General features: G+C 35.9%; 1 protein-coding gene across 5 annotated transcripts in view; it reads right to left on the reverse strand.

The window, feature by feature from the left end:
• The window catches only part of SNTG1 (syntrophin gamma 1), a 279,759-nt gene that overhangs the window by 153,061 nt on the left and 107,927 nt on the right, over positions 1–18,771 (reverse strand). For all 5 annotated transcript variants that reach the window (XM_072411228.1, XM_072411230.1, XM_072411226.1 and 2 more), the window contains one exon: positions 15,863–15,904. The gene's annotated coding sequence lies outside the window, so the exon portion shown is untranslated. The remainder of the gene's footprint in view (positions 1–15,862; positions 15,905–18,771) is intronic.

Raw genomic sequence — 18,771 nt, forward strand, 5'->3', positions numbered from 1 at the left:
AAAAATTCTACATCAATTGGTTTAAGATTAAGTGTGCTTTAACAAGAAGGGCAATAGATTCACAATATTTGCATATTCTCTTTTAATATACTAAGGATTACTGTCATGACCTTTCTATAATAATTTCATTTGCTTTTCGATAAATAAAAGAAAACCTATTAAGTAAACAAATTATGAGTGAAAAAGAAAGCGGAATGTGATAGATTAAAAAACAAGGATATTGTTATCTTCCTACAATGACATTTAAAGTGAATTTCCTGTGTCACCTGCACCTCCCAGAAGTTTTCTTCCTTTTTCTCTTTTTTTTCAGCTAGCTTGGACAGCTGAGCTTTGGAAGGTCAACTTTAAACACAATAAAGTCATATCTTTTTATTTTTTTATTATCTATTTTCTTTCTGAAGTGACCATTCTTACTTGTAATGTTTTAACACCAAGTTATACATTAACACTTTTAGTAGTTGAGAAAGGAGTCTTTTTATAAAACAGTAAATCTGACATTCAATAAAAATTCTTTGTTACAAAACCAATCAATCCCCACGGAAAACTCATACATCTGAAGCATTCTCCACATGGGTACGTACCAGATTTACTGCTTTACAAGCACACTTTATTTTACCCCAAGGAGTAAGATTTCATGTATAGCTTCCAGGCCTAAGGGCTGTCTGTGTCCAATACAAGATCCCTTCTATAAACTTGGTCTACATACAGAGGCCTTGTATAGAAACTACTGTATTTAGCTTCCAAAGGATAACTTACCCTTTTAAAACTACCATTTTTCCAGGTGCATGTAGAGGTGTTGCTTCAGAAGGATACAAAATGTGTGTTATCAAGACACAATGGCCCTGATTTAGTAAAGGTCTCCAAGGCTGTAGAGGATACACTTATCACTGAAGTCGGGTGATCCAGCAAATCTGGACTGTATCTGGTCTAGGACTGAAAACATTTTCTAACAAATAGCAAATTACTTTTAGGAAATATGAGGGGGTCCTGAGAAGTTCCTGGCTTTACCCAGAAAGAAGAGAGAGTTAAGAAATAACATATTTATTCAACATATTCCCCCCTAAGATGCACTTGGTACAGCATCTTGGTGCAGTTGCAGCTTTTCTAGACCATTCAAATAAAAGTCCTTTGGTTGGGCTGCAAACCAGCTCTCAGCAGCATCCTTGACCTCAGAAGTGTCCTCAAAACTCTGCCCCTTCAGGTGTTTCTTCAAATTTGGGACCAGATAACAATCCGAAGGGGCCAGGTCACTTGAGAAGGGGGGATGGTGAACCAATTGGAAATCCAGGGAGTTCAATTTAGCAGCCACAGCTCCAAGTATCTGGGCTTTTTTGCGGATATTCACCGGACCTATATAATCAGCCCATGGACAGTATTCCGGGTTGCCAGGTCAGTTGAGGTTGAGGGTGCCCACTGCGGGGCTCATCTTCAACTCTGAAATGCCTAGTCTTGAAACTAGATATCCAGGTTTTGACAGTGCTTTAAGAAGGACACTTTTCCCCTAGTGTTTGTGACATCTCAGTGTGAATGTCCTTTGCTGACTTTACCTGGAGAAATAAAAAACTTCATGACGGCCCGTATCTCCAACAGCGTGAAACTTACTTGTACCTCAGCCATCACAGCTTCTCACTAAAAGAAAAAACAGTTTTAAGATTGCTAAGACCTGATATTTGCACAGTTACAAACTAAGATATTAGGCTGACCCCACACTAATTTTTCTATTTCATCTGGAAGGGGGAAAACCCTGGAACTTCTCAGCCCCCCCTCCCATACATTCAAGGTTTGCTGGATCACCCAGATTCACAGATGAAAGTGTATCCTCTCCAATCTTGGAGAGTATTAATAAATCAGGCCCATTGACACAAGTGAACATAAGGTTACCTAGGACTTTGTTCACAAATTTTCTAAAGCCAGCAAGTGCATTGCTGAAGACACTGGGCATGACAAATTTTGCTGTCCATATCCTAATATTTAATATAATTGTTTGGTGTGGGTGGTCAAAATTCTTAAAATTAATATTTTCACAGTAATCTTGTTTATGCATTGATAATAAATTCAATGTCATCATTCTTGGCAACAAAGAAGTGTGTTGTAGTAGAAAATGAATATTTACATATACATGCTTTCTCCAAATTATTTTAAAAATGTCCTGTAGCCCTCTAAAGCCTGATAAACTGGTTCCTGGGTTATACAATTCCTCAAGAATTCTTCACAGAAGTAAAATGTTACAGAATGTTGTAACAGAATAGGTGCATGGTACTAATTGTAATGTTTACCATTACAAAAGATGGTGTTACAGGATCTAAAATAAGGTATGCATTGAAAAAGATTTTAATTAGTCATTTAATTAGCAGGGGAAATGGGAAATAGTTAACAGGGAAGGCTAAATATTACATTATAAACTAGCTTTAAAGAATATTTTGTTTGATTTAACTATATTTATTGATTTTGCCCTAAACAAATTAAAACAAAATCCTTGCAACAGTGATAAAATATACCATTTCCAAAAAAAACAGATTTGATGGATTCTTTGAATTTTAATAGGACAGGTTGATTCATATTGCCTAAACCAAATATGTTGTTTTCTTTTCTAAGCAATCTTGTAGATATGGCTCCCTGAGCTAGTTTCGTACAAATCCTAAATTATAATCAATTGCCTTTACAATCCAACAACATGCACTAAAACCAAAATGACTTCGACCTTTCAGGCATGTTCCTAAGCAGAGTTGTTGTGTATAATTCCACAGGAGACTGACCCATCTAACGGCTTATTGTTAACAAAACAGAAAGACTGCAGTCTAATCACTAAAAAGGGATCAGAAGTCTACCAATGCATCTACAACATATGTTACAAACGCATCTGTCAGCTTTTATATTTTCATTTGTGGCTTAGCCCTTTTTTTAAAGAAACACTAAATTGAAATGTACAATTTACTTAAGATTTAGCTGAGCTGTACTTGGAGATGGCTGGGAAGCCCTTTATCTGATGAGAAGATATAATCTGCTCACCGCTCTCCCCAGCCCTGGGCACAATATACTTTGAAAGTGGTATTTACATTGCATACCAGGTAATTACAAGACATTATAAAATGATAAATAGAATTGGATATAATATTTTCAAGGTAACCCAGAAACTGGAAGGTGCGAGAATCTGAGAATTGTTATCAGTATCTGAAGAGTATTTCTCAACAGAGCTTAGAAACATTTACCATTACATCAAATATATTAAAATTAAAGCAGGTAAAGCAGACTTATCACCGCATGTTTACATTATATAAAAAGTTGGCCAACTCTTTTATAGAATTAAAGAAATTTTTTTTCATTTTTGTTTTTAAAATGTTTTGGTTCCCAGTTTTCAGGGAGAACCCCTCCCATTCAGTCTTTACCACTGTGGCAATAAAAACTGAAGCGGAAACCTGCAGCCTCCTGGGGTACATAAGTCACATATCTCAGAAGGCGATCTCGCGCCTGCACAGTGTGAGAATTAAAATACAATTTTTTATTTCCACTGAGGCCCTGATCTCTCCACACCTGGCCTCAATTTGGTCCCACACTGTCCTGGAATACTCCTCTGTACTGGCACCTACATCTCCTGTCTACGTAACCCAATCTCACACTGTGCAGGCACGAGATACTGCTGTGAATGAGAAAAGCACGCACTAAATGCACACACTTAAAGGAAAGAAAGCAAATAGCTGAAACAGGAGGTTCAGAACACCACAGATGGGAAGAGTGTGCTGGATGCTGCTTTTAGTCCAAAAGGCAGAAAATGAGATCGGCTCAAGGTACCTGCTACACAGTCCAATGTTTGTTGTGTGGAATTACTCACTTTCAGCCAAGTGCAGGGCAACCCGCAAGAGTGCAAAACAAATGCCAATGCTGCCGTTCAGTTTTAATTTAATTGACCGTCTTTTAACTGCTGAAGGTATAAGTGTTTATTCTACTACAGATATTGGTGCTATGAGCGGCTGTTTCTGTAAATATTTAAGAAAAGTAAAGCCAGAAAGGGGGTGAGCTGTTAGGAAGAAAGAAGGTCATGAACTGAATCCAGATATTGATGATTCAAGACATTAATTAATTCTGAAGATGCCAGTTTTGTTTTTAAAGTTAATGTTGCAATGTTTATGGCATTTTGACTGTTTGTCCTTTAACCTCAATAACATATTTTGTACTTTTTGCAACACATCAGTTCCTACTGGAGAGTTCAATACAGTTTTAAAATAAATTAAAGTGATAAAGCGTAATGATATATTTACTCTGCAGCTAACACAATTAAAGGTGGTCTCGGCTACTGCTATGTACTTTACTGGAATTAAATATTGAATCAGCAATGTTCTGGAAAATATGCAATGATAGGTCTTTTTAAAGGATAAAAAGATCTTGATAGACAAAAAAGCTAAATAAAAGAAACATTGTTGAATTTGGAATATTAACAAAGCATATTCATGTGAAATAGGCCACGAAAACTCACTCCTTTTTACATATTGCCCAGCCTTCCAGGCTTTTTTTGGAACTGTCTGGGGACCTGCAAACCAACCCTATGTACCAGTGTGCCGTTAGAGACCTTGGTGCAGCAAATCTGTCCCCACTTATGGTTTCAGGTCATGTGATAAAAAAATACTATGGCAGAAACCCACAGCGCTTAGCGTGCTCTAAGATACCATATTTCTTTAAGGTCTGAAAGCGTTGTGGATGGTGGACAGAGAAAGGAAAGGTGCTGATCTGAGGTCTGAAGTATGGATTAAATGGAGCTGGTGTAAAGAGACGTAAATCTGGGGTTTGAAGAAGAGTTTAAAGATTGTAAAGAGAAGTTTATAGGTGCTGATCTAAAGGGGTGTTTAAGGGGCCTTATCTGGGACCTAAAGTGGAGTTTAAGGAGGCTTATCTTGGGGGTTGACCTTCTGTCTAAAAGTGAAGGGACTCACTTAGTTCTATTAACAACTACCAGAGTATATTTTACTATCCCATGAGCACCAACACTGAAATTGGAGAATTTGAGGATTCTCTTATTGACCAATCTTACTGGTAATTGTCTCCCACTAATCAATGACAATTTTCATGTCTGTTCAACTGACTCATATGTTGCCATGCACAGCCCTTACTTTTCAAGTATATAGACAAGAATCTATCACCAGTTTCTAAAGGATATAACAAGCACTCCAGAATGTATTTAATAATGTCCCTCATATTATCTAAGTTTTTGGAAAAATCTGTATATGTAAGCACGATTGTTTGAAGCGTTTTTGTGTGGAACCGATTTATCAGTCAGTCAAATAGGTTAGACAATTGTACAAATGGAAAATTAACACATACGAGGATAGGTAATCTGGACCACCTTCCATTTTTTTGCAATACCCGTGAATGCCTGTAGTACCTACTGCAAGGACAGTAAATTCCCAAATGAATTCAATCACAGACACCTACTTGTTTTTTACATTCCTAATGGTAAAGTACCACACATATAATGTATGTATACTTATTTTCCAGCACTTTATATCTTGTGCTTTTTACTGTTTTATGTCCAAATCCATGACCTGTGCCAATGATATGTAAGGGAAGGAAAGATCTGAGCTTAAACATAACACAAGATTTGAAATGACAATGTATTTCTTTTAAGGCACACAGTGCTTATGTGCACTTGAATATGGCTCTTTCAACAAGGAATAGGCAGAGAAGAGCACCATTTTAATTGCTGCCTCGGGCAGGGAATTGTTGCCATCAATCCTACCTTGCACGGTTTCCCTTGTTAATGAAATATGATTATTATCCATCATAACAGCCATATATTTCATTCTACTGCAGACTATAACCAATACAGAATTTCTCCTATATCCTAGCTTAAAGCTCTGTTATAATTTGCAACTCTAAACTTCATATTAACAGTAGGCGAATTAAAATTCTATTTCTAGCATTCACCAAGTGAATTTTAATATCACAAATTACATCCAGTAAAAAATAATTCACGTATAATCTGTGTAGTAAGTGCTGCAATGCCCAGCAGTGTCACAGATCCATAGGATAAATTACCTTGAAAGATGGAAAGCACATGCACAATGTGTTTTTTTATTTCTTAACAAGGGTATAGAATAGGACCAAGGGTTACAGGAATGAATTACTCAGTTCGGAATGACAACAATGAGTGAGTTATATATCTTTTTAAATTATAACAAAAAATTCTCCCAGTGTAAAAATTGCTATTGAATGCTACCTACAGAAGGTCATTGATTTGAAGAAAGCACGGGTAATTGTATAAAGCATTAACTGAGACATTCACAAGTGGTTAATCATTCCCTGTAATATAAAACACATACACATAAAAAGATTACCCTGCCACTGTTATTTATTAAACGTCACATTCACTGCCTTAAAATAGTTATGCCCCTTACATCTTTCAGTGGTATACTTCGGTAGATCAAAAAGATTTTTTATATTTGTACAGAATACATAGAAGGACAGAAGTTTATTTTCTGAAATGTGATTGTGCCAGCAGACTGCTGGTATTGTACATCTGTAAAGTGGATTCATGTTTTACCTTCTCTTTCCCTCTGAATACTACAGTTCTCACTATATTTGCAGTGTTATACAGAGCACAGTGGTGACAAATGATGATCTTACTCCCATACTGTTCATTAATCTTCCTAGGGTTTGTTGGAGAGAAAGCCGGTCCAAAGAAAGTCCAGTGCCCCTTTCCCCTCTCTTCCCGAGAATTCCCCTCGACCAGTTCTTTAGATCCCAGTCTAAAGAGATTTAGTCCATTTACAAGAGATTTTAGTAATGTTATTGCCCATAACAACAGACGTAACTGTTGTTTTACCCACCTATACATTTCCTAATGCACAAACTGACACGGGAGTAATAGGGATAGCAATGTTATTTTCTTAGATATGGTATTCGTATTTCTTTGGGTATGGGGTTCCTCCCATTACATAAAAATAATTTAACTCACCTAAACCAAAACTGGCTTGTTAATTGAAACCGTGTGGTTGGGGTATCAAAATCTAAGCTTCTGTATGATTTAACTGATGTAAATGGGGTAATATTTCTTCAAAAAGATATATATATAATCATATACGTACAGTATTGTTCATACTACAGGTCAATAGAGTGTCTGACTATTTACTGCATAAAATTCATCATTTTGATCTACCCACTAAATGACAGTGCAGTTTTAGTGAATGATTAGGTGACATCCCATTTAATCATACCTATATATTATTTCGATTGATTTTATTCCTCAGGCTCAGCTGCTGTTGTTTCTCATACCACTGTTAAAAATGCTAATGGTATTACCAAGTCCACTAGTGCTATTCAGCCTTTAGAGCTTGCTTTAATTCATCATAGTTATTTGTACTGTTGAACTTGATTACGGTAAATATACCAAGAATTTGCAACCAGGATGAGGGGGGATTTAGAGGAAAACAGAATACAGTAAACCTTATTTTACCAGTGTCTACTAATAAGAAAAACTATCAGAGGGTCCTCTCCTCCTGTTTCATTGTTTGTATCTGTCTGTCATTTGCAGCCTATATTTAATGTACAGCGCTGCGTAATATGTTGGCACTATATAAATACTGTGTATTAATATTATTAATAGGTATACAGTATACTTTTTTTTTACAAACCAAACAGCAACTCCAGATCAAAGCCATTTAATTTACAATAGATGAACAGACTTGAATTGTCCTGAGCCCTTTTGCAGATATCTCTAACTATCCTTGGGAAAATCTCAATGAAAAACTTTGCCTTTATATGGGTCACTTGTCTTTCCACTTTCTTTTTATGGAAAAAGAAACCATTCCATATTTCTGTTGTAATTACCCTCTACAGCAGCCCTTCTCAAACTTTATTACTTCTGAGGAACCCTTAAAATTATGCTCAGTTCTTGAGAAACCCTTTCTAAAATATTTATATTTGTTTGGGGTCACTGGGAAAAAAAACCTCCTACATGTAAGGCCATTGGAAAGAATTTTCCCTGCACAGTTGTAGCTAGAATTCCACCCTATAGACAACCTTATAGACATAAGTGTCATGCAGCTGGCCCTTCCACATGGCCGTCGCCTCCAAGAATTATGCAGGCGTCATCAAATATGAGCTCAGCCACAGGTTAACAAAGCACCTGGAAAAGCCCTAAGGTTCCACAAAACCCTGTTGGGAATAACTGGCTTTGTGTAGGAACTAGCATGAGTTCAACATGCCATGGGGGGGGGGGGGGGGGATACCACTGCCTGAGTCCCAGAAAGCATTAACGATGAAGTGGAAGGCATTAAATGTGAACCAAAATGCAATTGCCATCTTTAAGATACCAAGTTTTGATATTTTTGACCCATTCTTTTTTCCTATATTATCAAAGAAGGAAAACGTATGGCTAACAAGTTGGGAGAAGTGACAACAAGGTTGGTAAGAACAACAGAAAAGGAGTTTATTCTAGTGGATCACAGAGAAATTAAATTTGTTAAGACTGTAATTTGAATAATTGAAATGTGGATTTTTTTTTCTTAAACTAATTGTTATGGGACATATTTGTAAGGCAATGAATCTGATATTGTGATATAAATATGGGCAATGAATGTGATATTTACCAAATGTAAATCAATTACTGTATTTAAAACACATTTACAGATAAACTACATTTTAAGATTACCTACTGTTAATGTTTAGTAACTGTCACATTCACAAATTAAAAAATATTTTCTAAGGATAAAAATATATGACATATATAATTTGAAATTAAGTAGAATATTTTTGGGAAATCATTAAAGTTTTATCGGAAAAAAAACAAAGCAAGCATAGGCACTGGCAATTCAATGAATAATATAAAATGAATCACAGTTTTCATTGTGAACAGTATAATTTCTGTAACTGTAAACCAGATTTAGCCTGGTATTTTTATCTGCTGCCAGAAAAATGAGTGGAAATAAAGCATAGAAGACTTCAAGTAAGAAATAAAACTTTCAATCTGAACAGTAGATACATTAATGAGAAATTAATAAGGACATTTTTATGTGGTAAATATACTCAATTTCTCTTCCCTGTTACCTGATTTAAGAAGGCAGATTTATCAACTAAATGCACAATGTTTTGTGCCTGTTTTAAAATTATTGTCTCTATTGGTTAGCAATTTTTCAACCTGTTTTCTTACAATGTATATGTAATCATTGTTATTAAAGGTTTTAACATTTTATCCATGAATAATTAGTACAAATTTATGAATGGTTTCCACTCCAAACTGGTACTTGACCCCCCTCGTTGCCTTTGGCCCATTCTCAAAGTCATATTGTCACATATTGATATTTGAATGTGTTATGTAAATATTCCTTTTATGAATACATTGTCATAGTTTTTATTTTTTTAAATAGTCTGACATTTGCTGAATAAGCTGTGGTTTTCTTAACATACTTCACTCATGTTAATTTGTTGCCACTGTTCTACACAACTCCTCTGTTCATTTGTGGTAGTGTTAAAGGTTTGTTGTCATTGTGCTGTGCTGCCTGATCTTAGCACTATTGTATACAAACACACTTCCACTTGCTGTCAAAACAGGTTGTCAAATAGCTGTGCAGCTGAGTTGCATACTCATTCTAACACACCTGAGGGTGATGGAAGAAGGTCCAGGTTGCAAAACACAACATGAAATCCTGGACTTTATGCATTTGTGTTTACATGATTCAAATATTATTGGTAAATAAAACTTCCAGGGACAAGTATACTTTGCACAAAACATATTTATTGCTTTTTTCAGGGTGTTTGTGCAGTTTGAATGCTAATTTAGACCTTGGCCTACTTTATCTTCACTTCATCACATCGGCTTGGTAGTGGAAGCACATAAAGGTGGATTCCTCCTCCAACCAGAAACAATATCATCCATGAATGTACAGTAGTCTGTGATGTGACATTCCAGAGGCTTGCCTGAGGTTCCTAACAAAGGCATGTTATCATCCAGGTATAGATAAGATTCAATTATTAGGATGTGTTAGGCAGCATGTTAAATCATGTTTTGTTGGCAACTAGATGGTGCTGGATTGTATTTGTCATGCTTTTCAGGCTGCATAGGCAATGCTTGGCCAAATCTGAATATGTGCATGTATATGTTTGCACAATTAAAACACCAAGAGGAAGAGAAGGCTGCATGCTTTCCTTTAAAGTCTTAAACTAGCTTTAAGCCAAGCCCATGAGATCAGAAATCATAGGAAGAAATAGGCAATCTTTTCAATTTGAAGTACATACCTTTTAAGCAATATGCAAAAAAAAACCCTCTATGCTCATTTCTTCCTATAATTTCTCTTTTATATGTATATATACAAAAACATTTAAATGTATACATATATGCATGTAGGTACACATGAAGCAAAACAAACAATATACACACAAAAAAAACTTACCTGAATGATGATCCTTCTCTGCAAAAGTGGCAGACACAGAACACATGTAAATCCACACTTCCATATAAAGCCAAAATATTTGAAAAATGGCCCAAGTAATATTGCATTCAAAAAATACTTACAAAACCAATATGCAATTTGGACCTATCATGAGTGGAAAATGGATTAGAAAATATTTATGCAGAACAAACAAGGTGATAATAAAGACATAATATTGCAATGAAACAATATGGCTACAAACGCAATAGCATTAACATTGCCTTATTAATTGCAAGATAGACATTGAAACATTCAAAGATTAAAAAACAAAAGCAGATATTGTGCTAAATGGTAAGCAAAGTATGAAATGTAGCAACATAGATTAGGATAACATACCAAACAAGACCCCCCCTGTACACTGTAGATAAATACAGTATACAAATATGAAAATATATATATATATCTTTTCATATTTGTATACTGTATTTATATGTATTTATATATTTATCAGATATATAGATAGATAGATAGATAGATAGATATACATAGATAGATAGATAGATAGATAGATAGATAGATAGATAGATAGATAGATAGATAGATAGATAGATAGAGAAGCAAACAAGAATGTCAGTGGATAATCCAGTCCGCTGAAAAGGTACTTGGTGATTTATCACCAGGCAGATCCTCAGGTTGGGCATCCATCTAAACAGCTGAAATCAGTTAACTCTTTCCGAACCTGAAAATATTAGGTAATTTAAAAATATGCTTATTTATAAGCTAATATATATGTTTAAACATTTGAACGCATCATACATTTTTATTTAGGGATAACGTAGATGTGTGCCATTTGAAAGAATGATTTGTTAGGGAAAGAACGATTTTTAACGCAAGCTCGCTAGGGTCAGGCTGCCGGAGATGCGCATGTCAGTGTATTTTTGGCCGCTGAAAATCCGTTGATAAATAGGTTAGAGGGGTCCGATGTGGGATAGTGAATACGCACGCGTGAGCGAACTTCCGATTTTGCTTGGTGAATCAGGCCCAAGGACTTGATGCTCATAGATTCCCATGATGAATAAACTCAAACTCAATGAACTATATAAACAGTCTACAAACATTTTGCATGGATCTTCACACTTCCTTTATCAAAAATTAACTGTAATTAAATACAAATATTTCATTTTTTTTAAAAATAGAAATCCCTTACTTGCAAAAACTACCAGTCACTACCACCAAGAAGCTGCTTTTAAAAGGCCGCCCTCCAAAAAAGGGGATCACCATACCTAACGACTGGTGTCCTATTTTTACTATCATTACCAATACCAGATATTATACCACATTTTGTGCATTTTGTGTAAGTACCAGCATTATCACAAGGAGTCATAAAAAGTCTTCTACTCCGAGTTCCCTGAATTCTTAAAGCAGAAGTACACTGTGCATAATAATATGGGCAGCTTGCCCATATATTTATTTTTCTTCCCTCTGTAAGAAGCTCTGTTTTCCCTATGTCACAGTACATTGGTGATGATAGCAGCCATTAAGCATGATTAGTTCATATGTTGCTTACCGGCAGTTCATCTGTCAAGCAGAAGTCTTTCTGAGTGGTTTATTTAGCATATAGAAGCTTACCTTTTACTCTCCTACATCAAAGCATCACAGCTGAGAGCTAAGTGCATTACATGGTTAGTGCACTCTCTGAGTGAAAGTTAGTCATTCTAATCATTTCAGGTAATTAGAAGTTATAATGCAGAAAGAATATTGGTGTGCTAAAGCTATTGAAGCAAGCATGATATTTGATTTAAATTTCAATATAAATTCAATATACTTTTTTTTACATTCTATTTTCATATATGCATGTGTTGAGCAACAATAACAGATCAGAAGGACTTTGCCAGTTCACCAGGATAAGAGTAGCAGCAAACTTGTTCAGATCCAAGTAGATGCCCTATCAACTAAATGCAATGTAAGCAGCAATAATATCCAATGAGGTGCAGTTCTCTCAAAGAGAGGCAAATAAAATACATGATATAAAAAATACAATATAACACTGACTATTTTAGCTTGGCTTAGGCTGTGTGTACAAGTATTTGTATTACCTCCATATTTGATCCACATTAAATTCTGCTTGTTTTTTCTTTTTTAAGGCATGATAGTGAGAAAGACTAAGCAGCACCAACCATTCTTGTTTTATTTGCCTATTATTTTACAGAGATGTTATTCACTTTATGTTTTCATTCCCATGCAATTTATGTTCGGTTTAAAAACTATAACTGGAAACTGCTGGCTTTTATTCCTTTAGCTTGTGACCACTTGGAAGCAGATGAAAAATGCAACATATATTTTTTTCCCCTTTTCACTTTTTTCAATTAATCAAAAAATCAACTATTGTTTAAAGGAAGGAAAAAAATCTGGTTAAAAGGTGACTGGAGAAAGATTAAGGCTTCATGTTTTGTCTTAATTTCCTAATCAGATTGTCTACATATACACACACCCTTAAGCAAAACAGCAAATTGCTATAAATTTCCAAATCATCCTAAACGTTATAGCACTACTATTAGTAATATGGTTTAAAATACATAGGGTTTAACACATGCCTCAAAAAATGTTGGGGTACACACATTTTGATATACACTCATTATACAACTATCTTCTAAAACGCAGTGAGACTGACCAATCTAAGCTGAAAAATCAATTGTGCTTTCAGACATCTACATTTGTCTGCCTCCAAAATCAAACTTTCATTTAACCACATTAGAAACACACTTAAGAACATGTAATGTTCAGATCTCATAATTACCTAGTTAGGTTGAAGAAAGACATAAGTTCATCAAGTTCAACCACTAGGGAAATAAGTGTACTACAAATCAGCATATTCTAGATAGAAACATAAATGAATAGTTTATCCAGAGGAAGGAAAAAAAGCCAAAACTGTGTTCAATTTATTCCAAAGGGGAAAAAATTTCTTTCCTAATCCTGTGAGGCAAACAGATGCTCCCTAGATCAACAGTATCTGGTGTCATTACTTTAAAAACTTTAATATCCAGGTATATTCTGTGTTTCCAGAAAAGCATCCAGCTTTTTATTAAAGCAATCTTTGGAACTTGCTAAAACTACTTCCAGAGGGAGCTGATTCCACATTTTCACAGACCTGGAAGAATCCCTTTTCTATGCAGAGATTAAACTCCCTTTGCAAACTCTGCAAAGAGTGCTCTCTTGTCCTTTACAATGACAATCTCAAAAAATTATTATCTTTATTTTTGGCGTCACTCTCCAAGACACGCTGGTTCTTTCTCTTGTAAGACAATTTCTTAATCTGCAAAGGTCTTGTTCTGACTGAAACAATTTGAAACAAATTTAAAACGATTTGAAACAAACCAACCAGTTTGCATTTCATACACAACCCTCTTTTGTACACAAAGTGGAGGCTGGGAGCTTCCCAGGGAAGAAGTGAATGGAAAAGTGAAATAGGGATAAAAATATCCTATCTATGGCAAGCAAGGTCCCCCTAGATTGTTCCATGAGATATTTAGGTACTTGGCTCTTCAAGGGATTGTAGAACGATTCTTCTAGTGCTTATGGATTGATTCCATGCTTGAATTTTTTAAGTACAGAACCACACGATGCAACTAATATGTTCGATAACTATAGGGTTGCAACTCAAAAATCCAGAGAACTAAACAATTTGTTGTACTTGTCCAGCTACCCAAGACACATGGCTGCATGGATGATCATTCTGGAATCTGACCAGCGTTTGTCCAGTGTTTTTCTATAAATTACAGTTTGAATGGAAATTTATCTGTCATATTAATTTTATCAAAGAATTACTCTACAACTTGAGTTATAATTGTGATCATCTTGCACAAAATCAACATATAGTAAATTAACTTTCCTAATTATATTTCAGCATGATATATGCCAAGACAAACTGACCTTTTAGGTGACATCATCATAACCAGTATAAAGGAAAGTGAACAAACTTCAAGTTGAATGATTCTGAATATTTGGCTCATCCCTTAACTATAGTTACAGAAGGATTATGGTTAAGCATATAGAAGCACCAGTCCTATTCAGGATTGCTGGACTTTAGTTGGCCAGTTTTCTAACTGATGTCAACCACTTTTCTTTCAGGTACTTCTAACACAGAGTGCTACATACTAGGGAGCTAGGAAAATAACTAGGTGGTTTGACAGCTTTTGCCTTTTTTCGTGTCTTTTTTCTGTCAGACATGTACAGGGAAGAACAACAAGACTAGTTACACAGAATTAAAAACTCTTTCAGAGTTTTATATATATGCGGGGGGCATTAGCACATGCGTCTAGAAGAGGGACACAGTAACAAGAGGAGCATATGTATAATATTCCAGGGTCCCCCTTCCCTCCATTAAAGGCCATGTGTAGTGTTCTATAAAAACACTGAAAGTGATTCTTTCCTGGAGCATCCTACAAACATGCGTGACATCAGTGCTTCTGACAACTGGAATGGTGGACCCTTCCTCGGAATGAGAGACGGTGGTTGTGGTTGGTGAGCAATCTTTCCAAAACCTTTGACTTCTGCATGTTTCTAAGATCTCACCTAAACTAGAACAAATTACCCTAACCATATGCCCAAAACGGCATCAAAAGACATAAGGTTATGTAAATTCATAGACAACCTAAAAGCTAAACATAAAGGCAGATATGAATTTCCTGCTTTAAGAATGAGCTTGGCTTCCTTCCCTTCCAGAGCCTCTCCGTTTATCAGTGAGACACCCACCACATTAAAGGACTTAGCATAATAGAGCCTTAGCATAATAAAAGGAGTGGGAAGAAGATCAATATTTACTGACAATGTCGGCATCTGAACATAACATTAGTTACATAGATCAGATCTACTACATATTTTGAGCCTATGTGGTTGTATCTGAAGCTTCAACTAATACATTTATTATGATACGAACAGTTTGAATTGCTCAGGTTTGCAATAGTTTTAATTAGTTCAAATAAAGTTGCTTTTGGTAAATTCACATTTTTCCAGTTTTTTAAATGAGACAGTTTTTAAATCACTACACATTCCTTTCAAACTTTGCATAATGTATGAGCAGAAAACGGCAATACCATGAATAAAAAATGAACATCAATGCATGCATTTCAAAGAACATGTGAAATGCATGCAATAGCACACATTATCAAAATGTACAGGTGTGAAAGAGCCATGAATGCAATATTAGACATTTCACATTACTTGCTGTATTATAACAGATTCATTTTTTATTCAGTGTAATTTTTCAGATGTTTAACTAAATATGGTACTTGTCAAAACATCCAATATGAAATGTAAACTATGAAATGTATATTATGAAATGTATATCATTTCACAATTTATAAAACATACTCCTTTTTAGAGGTCTTGCATTTTTACAGATACAAAATCGAAAAACAAATCTGTCAATGTGTATAGTTTTTCATCTTTCCATACTAACAAATGGATAATATACAAAATCAGTAAAGCAGTAAAGCGTAGTGTACCTTTTCTGATGAGTGCAACGTTAATTCCTTCAACTGGATCATCTGCAAAGGGAAATAGAAAAGCTGGATTAAAAATAGGTTTCCTTTTTTACAGTGAAATAAAGAAGTATAAATTGAAATTAGTAAATAATAGAAATTCTGTAACAGTGATCTACCTAAACCTCATCTCTATAAAAAATATTTGTTTTCTCACATTTTTTGAAAAGGAAATATGAAATATCATTCCATTTGTTCAATATTGACTTAGCTCACTGGACATATTGGCTCACATTTCTAAACACACCAACTTCCCGCTGGGCATGGAGTGGCAACATGCGCAACTACTTAACCTGCCCACCACCTTAATAGTAAACTAAAAAAAGCCTTTTTGGACCTTTTACATCAGTGTTTTTTGACCTTTTTAACACAAGGAACCCCTTGAAATAACTTTCAGGTCTTCAAGGAACCCCTGATATAAAAACTATATTCACCGATCACAGTACATTATTGTGGTGATCAGTGGGAAGAATGCTTCTTACATTGGTGGCCAGTGGGAAAAATTTCACACCTACATATAAGTAAAAAAGACCACTGTTATCTAATAAACTGATTTGAGAGTCACAAACTGCTTATTGCTCATAGAACCCCAAGCAACCTCTGGAGGAACCCTATGGTTCCATGGTTGATAAACACTGCCTTACATGTTTCCTCAATAGTAAATCACATCAAGGACAAAAAATACATATTTTTCATTTAATTGCATCTCAACCATAAATAGTACAAACATTTTAAACCTTAATGTTAAAAAAGTAAATATGAAAGCATCTTTTTCATATCATTATTCATTCAACTGTAGTTGTTTAACTCTGCCTTTTTATTTATTTTTTTGAAGTGTTTATATTGCAGCACCATCAAAATAAAATGCTTTAGTCACTCAAAGGCAAAAAAATACAGAGAGAAGCTTAAAATGCTACATTCTGTGTTCTGCTATTTTGAAGAGAATAACTTAGGAATAATAAATGTAAACTTTGCTTCAAACAATGACACACTTGACCAAGAAAACTAGTGATCATTTCTGCCTTTATCTGCACCTAGAACTCTAGTATGTGTTGCAGAACAAAATTATTCATGTAAGCAATTGTCAATACATGAATATTGGCTATGTTTGGCACAAAGAAATATTATCAGTCATCTAGCAGAAATAAACTGCAGCTTGTATATTATTGCTGCTGGAATCAGGGTTCATCCTGGGGGATGATCTGATGAAGGGTCTTGGATGACATTTGTCAGCATTACTTTGCAGGTAATCCCTTAGTCTGGCAAGAACCACATAAGAAAATCTTGATAAAAGTATCCCCCGCGCGTTGTAAAAATAAAACTTTACTTATGAAGGCAATATAAAAACACTGCAGCGCGTTTAAGATATTATGTTCTTTCTCTAGCTAGTTAAAGTCATAAAAAAGGATGCCTCCCTAAACAAACCACAAGCAGAAGGACCTTCAGAGAAATGAAAATTGTCAAAATCAGACATGATGTCTCTGCTCACCGAGCTACTCCCACCATATCCACCCCTTCCACCTGTAAATCATCACTGGCCTCCCTCAGCCTTGGTACTCTGAGTGAAGTCTCTTCTCTCATCATCTCCATCATACTACCTGTCCGCTTTCCTAAATTCCCTCTGATCCACTCTGTGCCCATTCCTCTACCCTGGCCCAGCACTAAACAAACTATTCAACCTCTGCGTTTCGACTGGTATGTACCCCTCCGATTTCAAACATGCCATATTTCTCCCTACCCCTTCCTACCTTCCAGCTATTGTCCTATCTCCCTTTTCCCATTTGTTTCCAAACTTCTTGAGAGCCTTGTCTTCAAAAGACTCACCGATTACCTGAGTACTAACTCTCTCTCCTTGACCCTCTCCAGTCTGGCTTTCAAGCTACCCATTCCACCGAAACAGCCCTTACTAAACTGGCCAATGACTTCACCAGAGCTAAGTCTTAAGTCAACTGTTCCCTCCTCTTTCTCCTTGATCTTTTTTCTGCTTTTGACACTGTTGACCACCCCCTTCTAATCCAAATCATGCGCTCCACTGGTATCAGTGACTTCTCTCTCTTGGTTTGCTTCCTACCTCTTGTCGGGACTACTTTAATATCCTCCTCTCTGGTATTCCACCAACCCGACTCTCTCCTCTACAATCTATTATGAATGCTGCAGCCAGACTTATCCAACCTTCCCACCATTCTTCATCTGCTGCATCTCTTTGTAGTTCTCTTCACTGGCTTCCATTTCACCTTAGAATCAAATTCACGCTTCTGTGCTTTGACTTCAAATCCCTCCACAGTTATTGTCCCACTTACCTTTCTGACCAGGTAGAAAAATACTCCCCCAGCCGCTCTCTTCGCTCCTCCAATGACCTACTAATGACTTTCTCATAACCTCATCACACGCACGCTCCAAGACTTCTAGAGCTGCCCAGACTCTCTGGAATGGTCTTCCTCGTCCTATTCCGCTTGCTCCTACCTTCTGATCATTTAAAAAAACACTCAAAACCCATCTTTTCAAACTTGCCTACCTATCTTTTCTGTCTCTTAAACCCTCACTACTTCCCACTCCTCCATATCTCCCATCCTATTGTGTGATACTTCCGCCGCCTCCTAGATTGTAAGCTCCTCGGGGCTGAGTCCTCTCGTCCTCCTGTGTCACTGTCTATCATTTTCAACCCCAATTTAATGTGCAGCGCTGCATAATATGTTGGCTCTTTATAAATCCTGTTTATTAAAAAATATTATTATTAACAATAATAATAATATTAACCACCTAGCCGTTATGCCCGTACGAAGGTCGGGCAAAAAAAAATGGCTAGGATGGTTAACCCCGTAATTTTGTCACAGCCTTACCTCCATGGTCCTGCTGTGCACATCCAGCGGGAC

This window comes from Pyxicephalus adspersus, chromosome 5, assembly GCF_032062135.1.
Source record: "Pyxicephalus adspersus chromosome 5, UCB_Pads_2.0, whole genome shotgun sequence".
Classification (NCBI taxonomy): Eukaryota; Metazoa; Chordata; class Amphibia; order Anura; family Pyxicephalidae; genus Pyxicephalus; species Pyxicephalus adspersus.